The 17,580-nt window shown below is 45.8% G+C and overlaps 1 pseudogene; it reads left to right on the plus strand.

Annotated features, from left to right (window-relative positions):
- Nucleotides 1–10,405: 10,405 nt before the first annotated feature.
- LOC102869591 lies at nucleotides 10,406–12,154 on the plus strand (annotated as a pseudogene).
- The last annotated feature ends 5,426 nt before the right edge of the window (nucleotides 12,155–17,580 follow it).

The following is a 17,580-nucleotide window of genomic DNA, read 5'->3' on the forward strand; positions in this document are numbered from 1 at the left end:
TATGGTCTCTTTGGGGTATATTCCCAGTAGTGGAATTGCTGGGTCAAATGGTATCTCTATATGCAACTTTTTGAGAAAGCGCCATACCGCTTTCCACAGGGGTTGCACCATTTTACACTCCCACCAATAGTGAATAAGGGTTCCAGTTTCTCCACAACCTCGCCAGCATTTATTGCTTGAATTCATTACCAGTTTTATACAACCATGTTGTGCAGTGACACGTGTGATTCCCTTACAAGTTTTTCTGTTACATTAGCAGAAACGACTGCCAATCCGGCATTAACTTCTCCCCTCTTCTTCGTAGTGTATGGAGATTTTTTTGGACTGCTTGGAAAGAGCAAGTCTTTGGTGGAAAAACAATTTGTACTCCGGTTCCCAGCGTCCAGTCCAGCAGAGTTCACACATGGAGTTTGTCCTGTTTCTGTCCACCTCACTTTGACAGTCTTGGGCTGAATCCCATGTTATTTCAGAACAGTTGGGGTTGAACACACTATCTCTCCCACAGGAATTGAACACACTATCTCTCCCACAGTCTTGATGCACATTTCAGCCCGGAATTATTACTGCTCCAAAGAGAAGGACAGTCAGTCTGGTTCCTCCCTGGTCAGGCCTGCTTTTTTCTCTGATTCTGGGATGAGTTCATGTTTCCATCTGTCAGTTTGTTGATAGAAGGTTTACACTCATCCAAGTGTGTGAAATAGTTGAGCTCTTGCAGGCTCCAGCCAGTTCTACCGTAATTACCAATGTCCTCTTACAGAAGCATTTCCCTGAGCCCGGAAACTCAAAAGCTCCCAGACTCATTGCCATAGAGTTGAAGGAGAGTCACTGTGTAAATCTCACAAGAGGACATTGTCTATATTTTGTTTCAGAGTTGCAGACCAAAATACATCGTCACTGCACCTTCCCAAGACTAAACTGTTGGAGTAGCAGCCGTCCTCCTTAAAGGCAAAGCCCCGTGAATGAAGCTAAAAGCCCACCCTCTTCTCTGCGTACTGAAAATTATTTCCTCTGCACTGTGTCTCTTTCAGGTCTCAAGCGTGACACAAGGAGTAGCAGTCCCGTCCTAGGCCACTGAGGACCCAGAAGGGACCTTTGTACATTTCTGTCCACTCCAGGGAACCATTTCTGCCAACCGTGAAGGGCGTGTGGACCCAACCTTATCCACCTGCCTCCTCCAGTTTACCTGGTGTTCTCCTGCCACTTACAACAGTCTTGGGATTAGCACAGACATTTTCTTAGCACTGCAGAAAGTGGAACGAGGAAATGGTGAGTCTTAGAGAAAAAACAATCTTCCAAGCTTCAATTGAGGGTGTTGGGTAGAAACTCTTGGGGACCCTTTATGTTCTGTCGGGCTGCAGGTTTTTGGTGAGCAGAAACAATAAAAGAGGTGGCTCTTGAAATAGCCCTAGGAGGCCCCCTCACTCCCTACGTTCTCAATACTGGGCCCTGCCTCTCTCCACACGTTGTAATGGTGGTGATTCCTAGGTCCTTGTGTGCCCTTGAACCCGGCCGGCCGCACAAGCTGTCGTCCTAAACCTGGCTCTTGTCTCTCCGGGTTTCATGGCTCAATCTCCTATTCTCAACCTGCGGATTGTTCAGCAGAATTTTCATCTGTGATTTTCACCGTTCTTTTTGGGCTTTTGAATAATTTTAGACAAGCGAAGTGTTTGATGTCTTGGGAACTTGAGGTATGGGGAAAGAACGAGGCATCTGTGACTATGACAAGAACCAGACTTCTTGCCACACAGCAGACCATTCTCTCAAACACTGTCATATATCTAATACTTACTTCTTGGACTTGAATGTCTCCGTGGGTTTCCGAGAACTAGAACTCTTCATGATTGACTCAAATAATCCAAACAAGCACAGAAAAAAGCTGCTCTCTGTTTTCTGCAAACGCTCAAGGACCTTACCTGTGCATAAATCTATACTTTCTATAGATTCTCAAGGACTTTAGCTTCCCGTTAAGACTTCACAGCTGTCAGGTCTTGTGAGGTCTCACGTGTGCTGCCTGTTTCCCTGGGAAAGCAGCAGTCTGCGTGCTTGTCCAGGAAGCTGTTTGCAGCTGAATTCCCCCTGAGTCAGGGCAGTACTGTAGACTTAGACGCTGACAGCACTTAGTTAATGAGTGTGGAAATCTTGCCTTACAGTTGAAAAGCAAAGTTCACTCTTGTCCTGAGAAGGTCGTCGTGAGGGAAACGGAAATGTAGGTTCTTGGAGTCCAGTTTCCCTCAGATTCCCTCTCTAGATAATTTGGTATATTTCCTTAAAGGCTGTATTCCCCGCCTCCCAGGATGCCTTGTAGGGTTTTGCACCGTTTCCTCTTGTGCCGCTGAACTCGCTTGGACAGCACCATGGCTTAGTATTCTTCCAACATCACCTGAGTCATAACAGGTGTTGCAAGTCCAGTGATGACTCAATGTCCTGTGTTCTCCATTGACACCCAATGGCAGTGTGTTTTGGAGCTTTACTGGTTGGCTCCATAGTCAACAGTCTTGGCACCAGCAGCCAGGAAATTAAAAGGCGCATTGCGATGGGAAAGTCTGCTGTGAGGGACCTCTCCAAAGTTCTGAAGAGCAATGGTGTCTCTCTGGAGACTAAGGTGCGTCTGATACAGGCCATGGTCTTTGCAATCACCTGTTATGCATCAGAGAATTGGACAATGACCAAGGAGGATAGAAGGAGAATTGATGCCTTTGAGCTGTGGTGCTGGAGAAGAGTATTGAGAATACCATGGACTGCTAGGAAAACAAACAGATTTGTCCTGGAGAGGGTTAAACTGGGTGGCTCCTTGGAGGCAAGGATTCTGAGGCTCCGTCTAACATACTTTGGACATGTTGTAAGGAGGGACCGGTCCTTGGAGAGGGACATCATGCTTGGGAGGGTGGAGGGACAGTGCAGGAGAGGAAGGCCCTCTCTGAGGTGGATTGATTCAGTGACTGGGATAATTGGGATGGGAGTGTCAGAGACAGTGCGATTGGCACAGAACAGAGCGGAGTTTAGGGCTGTTGTACATAGGGTTGGTATGAGTCGCAGGCAACTCGACAGCACATAGCAACAACAACACACACTGGTTGGAATAATAAGGCATTATACAGATACACCAGAAATGGACCTGTGCAAGGGGTCATCACTGGTTATTGACTGTGTGAGCAATATGGGAGTGTGTTCAGTCCATTCTCTGTCCTCCCCGGGCACCTGAGAACTCTCACTTGATAGCACAGATGATAATTAGTGTTTCCAGTCACGTAGAAGAACTCTCCTTCTATCTTGGAAACTCTGATTTGTGCAGACGTTTGCTATTTGCCCTGTGTGTGAGTGCTTCAGTGATTGTCGAATCTGAATCTCTTTCCCAGCATCCTTGTAAATCAATAGTTGTATTGAACACGTGGGGTTGTGCAGTCAATTGTTATTCATCCCATTCCGGAGTATCCATCTCCGTCATGCTGGGGTCAGTCCTTTCCCCGCGGTCTCCTCCTGCTGGCCTCCCCGCCACCCTGATGTTCCTTGTCACCTTGAACAGGGGGAATTCTTTCCCACATCGCTGACACAGCTTCTTCAGTTTATGCTTTGTTCTCCAGTTGCAAAGCTGCCTGAGATTTTCAGGGTGTGGGAGGCCTGGAAATTAGCATCTCTGCCATGGCCTCTGTGAGAAGCATATTCCCCGAATCAATGAAACCAGTGCCATCAATCCAGCCTCGCTTGCATGTGTAGAATATCAGTGGCCTGCTCTGGGTGTTTCCATTTGTTACATGAGGGGACAAGGAGTGTCCCTGCAAAAAGGTGGCTGTGATGTACCATCGACTCACCTGCAACTCATAGCAACCCTATGTACAACAGCCCTAAACCCTGCTCTGTCCTGTGCTAATTACATTGCCTCTGACACACCCGTCCCAATTACCCCAGTCACTGAATCAATCCAACTCATAGAGGGCCTTACCCTCCTGTGCTGTCCCTCTACCCTACCAAGCATGATGTCCCTCTCCAAGGACCGGTCCCTCCTTACAGCATGTCCAAAGTATGTCAAACGAAGGCTCAGAATTCTTGCCTCCCAGGAGTTGCTTGGTTTAATCCTCTCCAGGATGAATCTGTTTTCTTGGCAGTCCATGGTACATTCAATACTCTTCTCCAGCCCCACAGCTCAAAGGCATCAATTCTCCTTCTATCCTTCCTAGTCATTGTCCAACTCTCTGATGCATAACAAGTGATTGCAAAAACCAGGCGCACCTTAGTCTCCAGAGAGACACCATTGCTCTTGAGTACTTTGGAGAGGTCCCTAACAGCAGACTTTCCCATGGCAGTGCACCTTTTAATTTCCTGACAAGAGGTGCCAAGAGTGTTGACCATGGAGCCAAGCAAACTAAAGCTTTGAACAATCTCAATCTCTTCACCCTCCATCCTTATGCTGCCAATTGGCCCAATGGTGAGAAACTTTGTCCTCTTGACATTGAGACTCAGTGCATACTGAAGGCTGCAGTCCTTGACCCTCTGCAGCAGCCTCCTCAGTCAGTTTCAGCAAGCAGGGTTGTGTCATCTGCATAATGCACTTTGTTGATGAATCTTCCTCCAATCCTGATGCCAAATTTCTTAAAAAAATAGTTGACCCTGTCATCCAATCTATCAAGGTACCCTCTAAGATAACTTGTTGCGTGACTGCAATTTCCAATGTCCTTGGTCTCTGTTGTGTTGATCCTGTTGGGTCTGACATATTAACCCGTGTTTATCCCTCCCTTCTTCAGCCCACACACAGACACAGATGCGGCCCCTAAAATCATCACTTTTACAATCCATTTTAGTACTGTTTTCAGAGGAGGCTGCTTATTATGAACTACAAACTTATTTATTTCCTCTACACCATATCCCCTGGTTATGACAGTTTCTTGATCCTTCCCCATCTGCATCTTGGAGTACCTTTTTTTGTGACTACCTATCAGAGAGGTGTCTCTTTTCCCTTTGAGGTGGTTGGTTCGTTCCCTTGTAGAGCCCGAGATTAAAAGGTGTGACTGTGTCCTCGGAGAACCTGGTTCCGTTTGGATGATGGCTTTCTGCATTCCTACCTTCTTTTCATGTGCATATACTACCACTTCTGATAGGATTTCAAAAGCCTTTTTTATAGGTAGTAGATGGCCCAGCCTCCTTCCTAGTCTGTCTTAACCAGGGAGCGGCTCCAAAACCTGTCCACTGTGGAAAACCCTTGACAGACCAGAGGCAAAGATGTCATGATCACAGCAACCCCAAGAAATCTCAGGACAGCAAGTGGTCAGTCAAGTGCTAGGAGGGGCTGTCCCTTGGAGAGGGACATCAGTCGGCGAAGGAGAGGAAGACCCTCGACCAGGTGCATGGACACGGTGACCGCTGCAACGTCATCTGGTGTGAGGTTGACACAGGACAGAACAGGGTTCACATCTTTTGTTTGTAGGGTCACTATGAGCTGAACTCGACAGCCCCTAACAACAACCACCAGTATGTAGAGCAGAAACCAAGCAATTTTGTCACTTTTACCCTTTTCCTGTATTTCTACCTGTTGCCAATGAACCAGCTACTCTGGAGTTCTGTCGACTAATTTCATAACCCGTAAATAAATTTCCTTTTCTGTGACTGACTACAGCACAAGAGTTGCATTATTATCTTAATCCACACGGAACCAAAGATTTTTCTTTATTTGTTTTAGTTGAAGTGTAATGAAAGTTTACAGAGAGTTAGGGTTTCCAATCATTCATTGTTGCACTTTTCTCCCTACCCATCTCGTCTCCCCCGAAGTCACTCTTCTCCTTGACATGTAAAAAAACCCACTTTCATTGTGATTGAATCCCTTCCCCCAAAGTCCACTCTACTGTGTAGCCTTCATTCTGGACTCCTGTCATGATGAAAATACCCAATCATATATCCCTTTTTTGTCGTCCCCCCCGCAGTGCTGAAGATTTCTTTTTTCTTATTAATTTTAATGAAAGTTTACAGAGACGTAGGGTCTCCAGTCATTCATTGTTGCAGAAACGCTAAGATGTCATATTCTTCGGTTCACCACTTTTCCCCACAAAATGCATGTCACAAACCTTCTGGACCTCTGTCGGAAATCCCACCCTCCTCACCAATCGTTTTCAGAATTTCTAATAAGATTAATGACACTGAGTCAGTCTTGTCCAGATGTGTGTCCTGCTGCATAAGTTCATGATTTCGAACATCACAGAAGAATGTCTATCTGTTTTTCATTGATTATACAAAGGCATTTGACTGCGTGGATCATAACAAACTATGGCTGACTCTGAGAAGAATGGGAATCCCAGAACATTTAATTGTGTTAATGCGAAACCTATACTTGGACCAAGAGGCAGTAGTCAGAACAGAGCAGGGAAACACTGCATGGTTCAAAATTGGGAAGGGTGTGCGCCAGGAATGTGTCCTATCTCCATACGTTTTCAACCTGTATGCAGAGCGGATTATCCAAGAGGCTGCGCTCTATGAGGAGACGCGTGGCGTTAGGATTGGTGGAAGATCTATGAACAATCTGCGTTATGCAGATGACACAACCTTGCTCGCTGAAACTGAGGAGGACCTCATGCACTTACTGCAGAGGGTCAAGGACTGCAGCCTTTAGTATGGACTGGACTCAATGTCAAGAAGACAAAGATTCTCACCACTGGACCAATTGGTAGCATCAGGATGGATGGTGAATAGATTGAGATTGTTCACAGCTTCAGTTTGCTTGGCTCCACGGTCAACACTCTTGGCACCAGCTGTCAGGAAATAAAAAAGTACATTGAGATGGGAAAGTCTGCTATTAGGGACCTCTCTAAAGTACTCAAGAGCAACTGTGTCTCTCTGGAGACTAAGGTGCGCCTGATACAGGCCATGGTTTTTGCAATCACTTGTTATGCATCAGAGAGTTGGACAATAAATAACTAGGGATGACAGACGGAGAATTGATGCCTTTGAGCTGTGGTGCTGGAGAAGAGTATTGAATTACCATGGACTGCCAAGAAAACAAACAGATTCATCCTAATGAGGGTTAAACCAGGCTACTCCTTTTAGGCAAAGATTCTGGGGCTTTGTTTGACATACTTTGGACATGTTGTAAGCAGGGACAGGTCCTTGGAGAGGGACATCATGCTTGTGAGAGTGGAGGGACAACACAGGAGGGGAAGGCCCTCTATGAGGTGGATTGATTCAGTGACTGGGGTAATCGGGATGGGTATGTCAGAAGCAGTGCGATTGGCACAGGAAAGAGCAGAGTTTAGGGCTGTTGTACATAGGGCTGCTATGAGTTGCAAATGACTCGATGGCACATAACAACAACAACAACTGTCTGTCTGTGGGGTTCAGTCATCCACTGGAAGGTCTCCCAGAGACCAGATCCGTCAGAGGACTAACTCACTTGACGGGACAGATAGAGGCTTTTGGTGCAGAGACTTGGGCTGGGCTGATTGCAGCTGCAGAGTGTGTCCCCTGCAAGGAGGCGTTCCAAGTCTGATTGACTAACACTGGGGTCTCATGAGCTTCTATCAACCTGTTGTTGGGTGGGACCTGTATCCTATTTGAATGCTGTCTTCACACAACAAATATTTAAGTAGAAAATCAACAGTTTCTGATTGACTGGGAAAGATATGGGAATGATTAAACCTCAGACACAGGTGATTTCAGTAGGTGGTCCATCTGAGAGACAGGAGTACATCAAAGGTGAATCCACAAATGGAAGGGGAAAGACTGGAAGCCTGGGGTGTTTAATTTGCGCAGATCTGAGTAGAAAGCGACACCTTTAGTCCTCTGTGATTTCTTGGTTTTGAGCTCTGTTAGGCTCATGCTGGGTTCTTTTGCTTGTGGGAGAGCAGGTCCTTTGCTCATGGAGACCATGGTGTGTGTTTTAGGAACCATTGATCCTGCGGGACGTACTCGTTCTTTTCAACCAGGATGAGTGGGCTTTGCTCAGCGACACTCAGAAGAAACTCTATGGAGACGTGATGACGGAAACCTTTAGAACCCTGGACTTCATAGGTACAACATAGGATTTTCTGTATTTTTCCTTCTTTTTAATGTACCTCATAATCCTTTGTGAACATTGCTTTTTTTAGTTTGGCTGATGAATTAGAATTTACGGTTGAAGAAAAGAGGCATTTTCACTTGGCTTTTGCCACTCGTCTATGGAGAAATTACCCATTTAATGTGGCCCCTGTGTCTGGTAGTACCTTTTCTCTAAAACAGATATTTTCATTTGGTTTCTGGCAAGGGAATTACCCATTTATGTGGCATCTGTGTCTGATAGTATATTTTCCCTTCATGTGATTAAAGGGACTCAGTTCTGTAGTTCTCCCAAGTGTTCACATCCGCTTCATAGGTTGCAAGTCGGAGAAAAGTCTTTGCAACAGTGAGAATAGCACATATTCAAGGCCACTGTTTTCGAAACCACTCTAAAATTGTGCCGTTGCTGAGGATCTTTTCCATATTGAGAGACTTCCATTGACATGAATCAAGAAGGAAAAGGGAGCTCTGTGGGTCTGGTGGTAAAAAAGTGCACAGAGACTCCCAAGGCACCTAAGTGCTCCGCCAGAGAAAGGTGGGCAGTCTCCTCCCAGGTGACTCACTACCTCTGAAAGATCACTGCGGGGTCAGCTCTGGGCCTGTTTGCAATCTACCGGACACAGCAACAAAGACCTTGTCTTCTTTATTGAGGAGACAGTTTATCAGGTCTTGCATCTACATTCCTGTCAAGGGGACACTTCCAATTTTTTTTTAAATTTATTACTAATTTCAATGAAAATTTACAGAGACTTTTGGATTCCATTCATTCATTGTTGCCCTTTTCTCCCTGCCCACACCCCTCCTCCACCGCCCCCCCAGTACTCTTTTCCTTGAAAAGTAAAAGGAAAATTCTTTCACTGTTTTAACAATCCTTCCCCCCAGGTCCACTCGACTATGCAGCCTTCACTCTGAACTCCTGCCATGACAAAAAACCCCAATCACATACCCCTTTTAAACAGTTTTCTCCCTCATCTGTTTCAGTGCAGAATACATAATTTATCCAGTTCTTCTCAGTCTCCCCCCCAACCCCGAGGTCAGTCCTGTTTTACAACAGTGGCACCATGCAGTATTTGTCCTTTTGTGACTGAGATATTTCACTCAGCATGGTGTCCTCCAGGGCCACCCATTTTGAATAATATTGCATGAGTTCCTTGTTTTTCAATGCAGCATAGTATTCCAGTGTGTGACTACACCACAGCTTCTCTATCCATTCGTTTGTTGATGGGCACTAGGGTTGTTTCCAACTCCTTGCTATTGTCAACGTGGGTGTGCATGACACTTTTGTTTTTGAACTGTTGACGTTCCACGTGTCCTGGATGTGTGTACTGTGTGTGTATATGTGTGATCCTGTGTATGGTCTTGTATATGTGTGATCCTGTTTATGGTCTTTGTTCACAGCAGTCTGCCTCCTATCACTTCTTTCCTGTTTCTTAGGGTCACACTTTGCTCTCCTTTTGTGGCAGGCATTCAGAACATTCATGATGAAGAAGCAGTACCCCCTGAATGGACACCGTTGAAGTTCTTCAATACTTCCCACCCCTGGGCTTCAAGAAAGATGTCAAAAATCTGTGGCAGAGAAGATCTACTTAGAAACCAAGAGGAGAGTTTGAGGTGAGTATCATTTGGATGAAAAACAAAACCCTGTAGGAAATACAGTGGCTAGGACACAGCCGTCAAAGTCTCACAATGTATGAAATCAATTCCAGGAACAGGATTTTGGCTCGATTACAAAACGTCAGCCTCCTTGAGGGAAAAACAACGCATGGCTTAATTGTGGTCTGTCATGGGGAGCCATGTCTTATTCACCAGTGCGTGTTATCTGTTTTGAACAGAACACCTCTAGGAAAGGATCCATGTGAAGGCACTGAAAACAACCATCTGGAGAAAACTGTCATCCAAAGTGCAGATCTTTCCTGCTTCTCAAACAGTCGTCTGGAGGTGAATCTGCTGAGGACTCCCATTGGTGAGAGCCGCTACACATGTCACACCTGTGGGCAGCTTTTCTCCACCTTCTCATTCTTTTGGATCCATGTGGTGGATGAGCACGAACAGACAGAAAGCTCTGAAACCTACATCAATCCGTTCCCTTTAGTGTTCCGTAAAGCATCTCATTTTCCCCATCAGCTTTGTGCATCGACAGAAGATGGGAAAGTAGTTTCTTATGCCTCACCCCTTACAGGTGTAGCCCACCACACAGTAGATGAAAGACTTCCCAGAGTAGAGCGACAACGTCCGGTGTGTAGAAAAGCCTTCCGTTCTTTCTCACTCCTTATGAAACATGCAAGAACGCCCACACGTGAGAAACCTTTCGAATATAAACCGTGGGAGAAAACCTTTCCTCTCCTTGCTCATCTCTCTGCACACGCAACAAGTCGCTCAGCACAGAGACCTGATGAACGTGGGGACACGGAGACCGCCTTCCTGCCGCCAGGTGACCTCCCTGAACGCAGAGGCATTCCCACAGCTCAGAGACCTTCCACATGCACGGAGAGTGGGAAAAGCTCCCCTGACATCGGCCCTCTTCTTAAACAGGGGAGACTTCCCACCCGAGAGCGGCCTTACACATGTCAAGAGTGTGGACAGACCTTTTCCTACGCCGGGCAGGTCATCGCCCATGGAAGAATCCACACAGGAAAGAGACCTTACGAGTGTCACGAGTGTGGGCGAATGTTCTCCTGGCTGAGCAATCTCACTGTGCATACCAGAATCCACACCGGAGAGAAACCTTTCGAATGTGATCAGTGTGGGAAAAGCTTCACGCAGTCGGCTAATCTCATCGCACATTCCAGAGTTCACACGGTCCAGTGTGGGGAGACGTTGTCTCAGCCCCATAATCTGATTGTAGCTGCAGGAATTGACACAGGAGAGAAACCCGACGAAGGTAAGGAACGTGTGAAAACCTTTCTGCCATCGTCGTGTCAGCTCAGTGTGCACGGGAGACCTCAGACGGGAGAGAGACCACCTTACAAGTGTCCCACCTGTGGGAAAAGCTTCAGAGACCCGCAGACCTGCCTATTCCACGGATGTGCTCACACCGGAGAGAGATCTCACGCACATCAGGACTGCGGAAAGAGCTTTTCGCAGGTGGGCCACCTGCATGTCCATCGGAGCACGCACACGGGTGAGCGGCCCTACAGATGTGAAGAGTGCGGGAAAGGCTTTTACGACGTGGAGAACCTGCGTCGACACCGAACCGTCCACACGGGAGAGAGACCGTACGAGTGCATGCAGTGTGGCAAGACCTTCCTGCGCTCCTGCGACCTCATGGCCCACGGACGTATCCACACGGGAGAGAGGCCTTACGAGTGCCAGGAGTGCGGGAAAACCTTCTCCCAGGTGGGACATTTCAACGTGCACAGACGCACCCACACGGGAGAGAAGACCTACGCGTGCCCGGAGTGTGGGAAGGTCTTCTACGACACGGGCACCTTCCGGCGACATGGCATCATCCACACGGGAGAGCGCGCTCACGCGTGCCAGGCCTGTGGGAAAACCTTCCTGCGGTCCTACGACCTCACGGCCCACGTCCGTGTTCACACCGGGGAGAAACCTTATCAGTGCAAGGAATGTGGGAAGGCCTTCTCACAGCTCGGAAACTTCAACAACCACAGGAAGATCCACACCGGGGAGAAGCCTCACCAGTGCAAGGAGTGCGGGAAAACCTTCACGCAGTTAAGTCACCTGCTTAAACACGGCAGGCGACACACCGGCGAGAGGCCCTACGCATGCCAGCACTGTGGCAAAACCTTCAACGACTCCACCACCCTTGTCACGCATAAGAGAATTCACACCGGAGAGAGGCCTTACCAGTGCAAGCAGTGTGGGAAAACCTTCACACAATCAAGTAGTCTCCTGGTCCACGGAAGAACGCACACCCGAGACAGGTCTTGCAGATGCAAGGAATGCGGAGAGAGCTTCCGTGACGCGGCCACCCTGCGGACACATAAGAGAATTCACACGGGACAGAGACCCTGTGAGTGTCCGCAGTGCGGGAAGACCTTTGCTCAGCCAAGTACTCTCATGGCACATACAAAAATTCATGCCGGACAGAGACCCTACGAAGGCAAGGATTGGGAAAGCATGCAGAGAATCAGCTACCCGCATATTACATAGAAGAATTCACACAGGAGAGAGACCTTAGGAAGCCAAGGACAATGAGAAATCTTTGTCTTGCTCTGATTATCCAAGTCTTCATGGAAGAATTCACAAAGGTGACAGACCTGTTGCACGAAAGGAATGTGGAGAAACATGCATGCATGTAGATGACATCGGTGCGCTCAGCAAAACTCATACAAGACTGACCTTCAGAGAGGAAGGGAGTTGGAAAACATATCTGCTATTTTGGCAAACTCAGCGAGCATAGAAGCATTCAGACAGGAGAGAAATGTTATCTGTGAAAGGAGTGCAGTCAAACCTTCAGTGAATCTGCTACCTGCCTGTGACAGAGAGGCAGTGTGATTGGCCCAGGACAGAGCAGGGTTTAAGGGCTGCTGTACAGAGGGTCGCTATGAGTCGCAAGCGACTCGACAGCACATAACCACAGCCAGACTAACTAAACATGCAAACATTCACACAGGCAACAGACCTAAATACACGTAAAAAGTGTGGGAACGCCTTTTCACAATTTGGTCACCTTGTTAGCATGCATGCAGGAGAGAGACTTTAGAAAAGTAAAGGATAGAAAACTTTTGTGACTCTGGTCCTTGAATTATCTGTGACGAGTTCACCTAAGAGAGACCATGTAAATATAAAGAGTGTGGGGCACCCTTTCCCCAGTCTGTTGGCATCAGGTAATGCGTGGATTCACACAGCACAGACCTCTCATGAATGTCAGCAGTGGAGGACACGGTGTCTCTGTGCCTCCCTCATGACTGGCTCTGTTTATGCTCACCCTAGAGAAAGGCTGCATGAATATAAGGAATGTAGGAGTATGTTCCGTCAGTCTTCTGCCCTCAACGGGCACCTGAGGCGTCACACCCTAGAAGATGAATAAAAAAACCTGGTCACGTCCCCTCGGTGAACCGCCATTCTCTATTGAAGAGAGAGCAAGAAATTTGCAGAGATCTCTGGGAATTCATGCTTGAAGCTGGATCGATTTGGCAGCACTGTGTTAAAAGGATCCTCTGAGGTTTTTGGTGGGATTTTTTTTTTTGGGGGGGAGGGAGGTTGTTGGATGTTTTTTTATTTTGTGTATGTGGGATTTTGCAACTATTGTTTCCCCAGATCCATGTTCACAGTTTTCTAAGTGACAACGTCATTGACTCTTACCAGGAAAGCTTGAGGGATTATTGACAGGGGAAAATGCCTTTTGAAAAAGTTTGCATTTGGACTATTTCTATGCAAATAAAAAAGATATCTCATTTGTGCAAGAGGTTTTAGGTTATTCATGGCTTTTCTTTTGTTGTGTGTCCTTACAAAGGGGACTTTTATCTCCTGTCTCTTTCTGGGTGATACTTGGTGAGCATGGAAGTATTCCACTTTGCATTATGGACTTGACTCTCACAGCAAAGCGGGTCCAGGGAATTTGTCCAGCATTGTGGGAAGCCAAATATTATATGATAAACCGTGTGATAAGCTTGATCGGGAAGGGAAGGAAACACAAAATAAAAGCTGAAATTCCTCTTGTGACCAGTCACAGCAAAGGAGCTACTTCCTGCAGATAAGAGACAGCTACAAATGAGGGAGCGTTAAAAGTCAATACTTGTGAATGACTTCCTTCCTGAGCTAAGCTTTGGGTTGACAATAAAGAAAAACTCAGCTTCATTTACAAATCACTTCTCTTGATGATTCACTTCCCGTGATTCTCAATAAAGGCAGAGAGGCATGGCTGGTGGAACTTCCCTGTTTTTATAGTCTCTGTTTTATCTCCTTCTTGCTGTTGTGTCTCATTTTTTAATATTTTACCCGCGGTCAACAACACAAGTGCCTTGTTCATGCTCCACAAAAAACCAACACATTGAACAAAATTACGAAATCTCTGTAGTGTCCATTGGTTAAAATGTCATAGTGTACTATTAGATTTCAGGCACATCTTTTTCATGAAATAGCGCCCAGACTGAAGACCAAGAGAGGCTTCCATTGAAAAGGGTCACATTTCCATAGCAATTTCTTCAATCGTGATGAATGGTCAGCTAAGAATGGCTTTGGCCATGACAGCATCAACACTCAACACTTTAACCTTTGTCCAAACAGAGCATGTTATGTGCTTTTCTCATGAGTAACACAGTGTGTAAAGATGTGGCAAGCCACATGCTTAAACAGGAACGAGGCGGAAAACAAGTCAGATTTCCTTAAGATCTCGAGATTTGAAAGGAACATCGTACTTGAACAGGGAAGGATTGGCAAAAGAGATGAAAACCCTTGATGACCCGGATTAACAAAGTGAAGCTAGCAGTGATCTCTACTCAAAGGCAGTGAACAACAGTAGAATATTTACTTATGTAAGAGAAGAAACCAATTAGTACTAAGAAATCTATGCTCAGAATTCAAAACCAAATTTTAATTTCTGGAAACTTTTCACCAAGTACATTGATTCTTGGTTTCCGATACCTTGAAGACTAAAATAAATCTCACAAACTTTTCTCGTTTAACTTGACCTTCGAGCAGTTGACAGGCTCCGGACCTGAGTGCAACTTCACAGCCTCCACCCTTCCATGCTCGGACTTTGGACCTGTGCCTTCCAATCCCAGACCAGCCCCTTTCACTTCCCTGGAGGCCCCAGTGCATAGGTGCAAGCTTTTCTGGATATATGGTCATGAGTTTGTGACAAGCATCTCTCCTGCACACAGGTCAATACAATGGGGAAATAAGCGTGGTTCTCAACTTTGGTTCTTCAAATGGGTGACACCATGCATCTATTAAGAACAGCCCATTTTGTGAGGCTCACCTGTTTTTCTGTTTTGACTAGATGAGGAAGAGCTTAGGGGAAATAGATGTTCAGTGCTATCCAGTTGTAGGCAATTCATATGAACAAAAGACCTGGACACCAGTCTAAATTTGTTTGTTTCTCCAGGCGCATAGGGTTTCCAGAGGCAAGCTATTATGGAAGTGGAATGCATTCCTGCTTCCAAGCTTGTTTTAATCGGGGAGCTCCACCCAACACTGTCCGCCATGGGTGACCATGCTCACAATTGACACATCAGTGTCACAGAGTTCAGCTTCACAGCCACCATGAGTTCCCTCTGGACAGCAAAAAGATTCTAAATGCAAGAGTGAGAACCAAAGCTCAACGTTACTAATTAGGGCTTGGTTTCCCCCCAGAGGCCTTCTTCTGAGATTCTGAGCTTGAGGGGACAGCATAAACCCCATTTTTTCTAAACCCCCATTAATAGCAGAAGTGGGCTGTAAAAATTCTTAGCTTAAGGCAAAGATGAACACCCTGGGTAAAGTCTTATCTGTCCTTGCAAAGTAAAGATTTTTAACTACTGTCTATGTGACACCAAAAGAGTAAAGGCAGGCAAAGTAGCCAGCCTGTCAAAAGCTGACCCACCAACCACGATCTCAATCTCCCCACCCCGACAGTGGAACCCAGGAAAACCTTAAAAGCAATTGCGGAGGAGGACTCGGGGGCTTTTTCCCTCGCCACCTTCCTGATGAGGGAGAAAGTTTCCATGTGTGGATATACTCTGGAATAAAGTGCTTTTTTTGTTATTTGCATACGTGTGGATTATTCTTTTGAGGGGCATTTCGTGGGCAAAAGAAGCTGATGTCTCCTTAACGGGTTGAGCACTCTTGAGATGCGTTCTGAAGGCTCTGGAATGTCTCTAAGGATATCAGAGGAATTCTTGCAAACACGGGACTTTCAGGAAAGCCAAGAGTCCCAGCACAACCCCTGGATCACAGTGATCAGACAAACCCATCCGTTCTTGAGATAAGATGTTGAACGCACAGAGCCTTGGGTAGTCAAAGAGAACCTGTCTGAGCAAAACTCCTGTCTTTCTGTATCCTCAGAAAGGTGTAAGTGACTTCTACCTCCTTCTGTAAGAAATCGGAAGCTGAAATGGCTCCGTTTTGCTGTCTGCCTGGCCAAGCACCAGCCCTCGAGCTCATTTCTTGTGACCCTGTTTTCATTCGATTAGAACAACACAGAGCTGCTCACAAACTTTTGATGTCCTCAGTGGCTGTTGCCACTTTTGTCTTCATCACATTAGGCCTGGTCGTTTCCCCCCCCAGCAGGGAGTTTGGTTTCCCCCTCCCCAGTGTTCTCACATGCGTGGCTTTTTTGTGTGGTACCTAGAATACCAGAAACTGGAAGCAGACGTCTGGCAAGTTACCATGTCAACAACTATGGTGATACACACCGCGGTTCAGTCTCTAAATCTGCAATCCTTCCCCCCTGCCCAGACACTGTTCTCTCCCTCATCTTACATACTTCTGTCATGGACGCAGGGGGTGAGACACTTTAATAAATAATCTCTGAAAAACTGGCTAGACTTTTTTGTTTTGTTTTAATGAGCCTCTTTAGCCATTTTCCAGTGGGACCTGATGACACTTCTGCTAAGTAAAACACACACACACAGACAAAAAGAGTCACAGGGCAAAAAGTAAAAAAGCCAAGGCCCTGAGTGTTTGTTTTTCTCACCATATATATAGAGAATACAAGTATTCCATTATTATCAAAATAACTAGACTTCTTGCTACACAGCAAAGAATAACCTCAAAGACCCTCACGTAATTATATCTATAAAATACATCTATATTTTCTCTGTAGCTAGAAATGATGGTGTCTTTAGCTATCCAAGAACCAGAGCTTTTAATGATAGATACATCTAAGAAACATACAAAACAGCTTTTCCTTTTCTGCACATTCTCAAGGATAGTAGCTTCGAATTAAGCTGTGTTTTCCACAAGCTCGCAAGGACATTAGTTTCTCTTTAACAAAGCCTTCACAGCTGCTCTTCTGGGTTTTGGGAGGTTTGATGAATGCATCCTGTTTTCTTGGTCCAGTTTGCATACTTGTGCAGGAAGCTGCTTTCAGTTGACTTCCTACTGAGTGTTCTCTCAGCCGTACTCCAGACTTAATCACTGACAGTCATTCAAGGCATAGTGGCTTCAGAAACCCTCACATTGCCCCCTAATTTGTTAATAAACAAGTGATACAACATTCTGTTGAATATTCTCTTTTGCTACTTCTTGCTTGAGGATGCAGTATCCTGTAATAAAGAAAAAAGTTATTAATGAAATAGAAGCACTGTCTACACTATGTACCAAACTTTGCTCCCCAAGAACAGGGATCTATTCCCAATACAACTGTTAACTCTTTCCTGGGCAAGATCTTGATATGGTACTCCAGACAATTTTTCTACAAAATACATAACATACTTGTTGCCTTCATTCTTGAACATCCAAGGACACATTTCCTCATAAATCGTGTACATAATGTTTTATCCGACCCCATGTATATTTGGAAGCATTTTATGAGGCTGGAGTCACACGAGAGCTTGTTATATTCCAATTACATTTCATATCTAATTGCTTTAGTATGTCAACCACTTGATCAACAAGCAAGTCTGAGATTTTCTCTACAGCCTCAGCAGAATTGAAATCATTATACATTTTTTAATATAT

The sequence above is a fragment of the Elephantulus edwardii genome, unplaced genomic scaffold (assembly GCF_000299155.1).
Source record: "Elephantulus edwardii isolate Elephantulus edwardi_28Jun2011 unplaced genomic scaffold, EleEdw1.0 scaffold00594, whole genome shotgun sequence".
NCBI lineage: Eukaryota > Metazoa > Chordata > Mammalia > Macroscelidea > Macroscelididae > Elephantulus > Elephantulus edwardii.